General features: G+C 36.8%; 1 long non-coding RNA gene across 1 annotated transcript; it reads right to left on the minus strand.

Annotated features, from left to right (window-relative positions):
* Positions 1 to 370: 370 nt before the first annotated feature.
* LOC119570897 lies at positions 371 to 833 on the minus strand. Its single transcript, XR_005228484.1, has 2 exons — positions 727 to 833; positions 371 to 616 (listed from the first exon to the last, which is right to left on the minus strand). It is a non-coding gene; the product is annotated as an uncharacterized LOC119570897 (long non-coding RNA).
* Positions 834 to 2,995: the final 2,162 nt, after the last annotated feature.

Consider the following 2,995-nt stretch of genomic DNA (forward strand, 5'->3'; position numbering starts at 1 on the left):
TATATATATATATATATATATATATATATATATATATATATACATATAAATTGCATTTGATAAAGGCAACAAGGTGGGGCTTAACTTGGAAGTTACCAGCTGGGATTTCTTCAAGACGGAGTAGAGCTACCTGTTTCAGACTACCTTGCTTCGGACGATGCCTTCCTTTGCGCTTTCCCCTGGGAATCGGACGCCGTCAACCCGAGTGAATGCCTTTCCGATCTGGGTCCGCAGCTGGGAATTATTTGCATCTAAGTTTTACTGTGATGCTGTGTCGCGGTATCATTCTTGGAGGATGTCAAAACTGCCAATCGTTTCAGCCAGAGTATGGAATACCTACTTATGAAGGTATCAAATCATGAAGGAGGAATATGTATATGCTGCACTCTTTAATTTGGAATACATGTGTTGCCTTATCAGGGTATCATTCTAAGAGAACATCAACTCAATAGCCAGGGATCCCATTTCACAAACTCAATGCTTTTGAAGACATTCATGAATAAAGTCAATTTTGGCCAGGACAGTTCCTTGTTAGTGCCTCCTCGGCTATGTTCATAGCCATGTTCATAACGCAGGAGTTCATGAGGGACTTCTTGACCTCGATGAAATGTAGCATCTGAAAGGCAGAAGGAGCTCGGATGAGAAAAAAGAACTTGCATTGAAAACAAATGTAAATACAATATTTAACAAAAGTGTCGCCTCAAGAAATACACTCCTAATACTCACGTCAGGTTGTCTGGGCAACTCAGGCAACTCGGAAATGGCTTCTGTTAAGAACTCTCTTGCTTCTGAATTTTGTGTTGCATTAATCTTTGTCCACAGCATTTCCATGACCTTAGTGTCGACTCAAGTAATACATTCCTGATACTCACGTCTGTGCAAATTAATGATCCAATTTAGTCTTGGAGTAAACAATTCCAAACAACTGATGGCGCAAAAAGATATACATTTTCTTCTTACTTTCCTTTAGATCCTAACTGGTCAGGGAAAAGAGAAAACCGCAGCTAATACGTCAGATGTGATACGGAATTTAAAATCTGAACTAATTCTCACAACTCCGAATAACAGCTTCTAACACACACACACACACACACACACACAAATATATATGGACGTGTGTGTGTGTGTGTGTGTGAGTTAGAAGCTGTTATTCGGAGTTGTGAGAATTAGTTCAGATTTTAAATTCTGGCTTTGAAGGCGACCGTTCAGTGTCATTACGATCCTCCATACAAAAGAAAAACTGGCGAATGAGAACTGTTGCACATCTGATCACTTTTGTTCCTTAAGTTTTCATTCTCTCTCACTAGATCCCAGCACCAAGCTTGAAGTGTCTAAGACTTGAAATCAAGGTTTTCATGATCTGGGGGTCACTAGGACGCAGATGCCAGAGGACACATGAGCTACCCCCCCCCCCCCCAGTTCTCATAAGGTCCCCAACCTGTTCCACCACACTTTAAACACGGGGAAAAACTTCTAGTCAGAAGCATACTTTGCCACACTTTGGCATTTCAATGACTCATTAGCACACTACTGAGGTGATCACTACCCTTCATTGCCTTTCTCTCAAGAGAGAAACTGCAAAAGAATTATATATATGTATATATACATATATACATATATATCCTGTATAAACATTACTATATATGTATATATAAAATATATTTATGCATATGTAATATATGGAAGAAAAATTCACAATGCAAAAACTATATTTATTGCATTGTTGGTTTTTCTTCCATAGTGTCACCGCGGAAGAGTGATTTACTATTCATATGTAATATATATAAATATCTATGTGATATATGTATATTTTCAATATGTATGCATATATTTGTACAAATATATATATACATATATATACACACAAACAGACGCACATACACACAACCACCTATATTTCCTTGTAAGAGTTTGGACGTGCATGTGTAAACTCAAATCGGTGACCTGTTCACAGTCTCCCCAGTGTCACTAGAAGAAGCAATAGATTGGTAGAATTAAACTGCCTTCAGTTTAAGGCCAAAATAATTGAAAAAGTAAAATCTTATTCAAATTCGGGCACACCGACATCCGTCCTCATGCCCCCTCGCACACGTCCTCCCCCCGTACACCCTCCCCATTAGATTGCTTAGATCCGCTAGTGGTTTCCGTCAATCATCCTGATTCTCGACTTCAAGCACGTGATGGGACATCCGTGGATAGGAAGAAATTCAGTAATATGTTTTCATTAAATTTCACGCCATGCTTATTACCACAAACGAAATTAAAAAGACAATAGTTTAGTATTTGCTACACAATGAAACAAAATCTTAATGGAAAACAAGCCACCTTTTCAGAGTTCTGCCATTCATATTGCAAATCATGCAAAGTCAGCAATTCTACGACGGACAAGGCCAATGGTGTCCTGGCCTGACGACGGAATCCACAGGATTTATATATATATATATATATATATATATATATATATATAATGTTTTGTGATCGAACGTGAGCTTTGCTATCGAGTACAAGAGACCTTATTATAAATTCGAAAAGAAAAGAAGAAAAAGGTTAATCCTTCAAAAATAAAATCGAAAATAGCATGACTGTACTGGATGTATATGTATCAATATGCATCAAAACTTAAGCATATTCTTGCCAACCAAAGTCCAGTAAATAAATATTTTTTTATTTGTAGAACGAGCAATGCAAATCTGTTTTGATTTCCATCCAATGCAGCCCTGTCTACAATAAAAATGAATAAATAAGAATCATGTGATAAAAGCCTCCTACCAATATTTTCTAACCTGCGAATATATATATATATATATATATATATATATATATATATATATATATATATATATATATGTGTGTGTGTGTGTGTGTGTGTGTGTGTGTGTTTGTGTGTGTGTGTGTGTGTGTGTGTGTGTGATTGTATGTGTGTGTGTTTGTGTGTGTGTGACCTTTATATTTTCTTATCTATCGATCTATCTCTCTAGATATATATACTCGGATA

This window comes from Penaeus monodon, unplaced genomic scaffold (assembly GCF_015228065.2).
Source record: "Penaeus monodon isolate SGIC_2016 unplaced genomic scaffold, NSTDA_Pmon_1 PmonScaffold_4307, whole genome shotgun sequence".
In the NCBI taxonomy this organism is placed as follows: Eukaryota; Metazoa; Arthropoda; class Malacostraca; order Decapoda; family Penaeidae; genus Penaeus; species Penaeus monodon.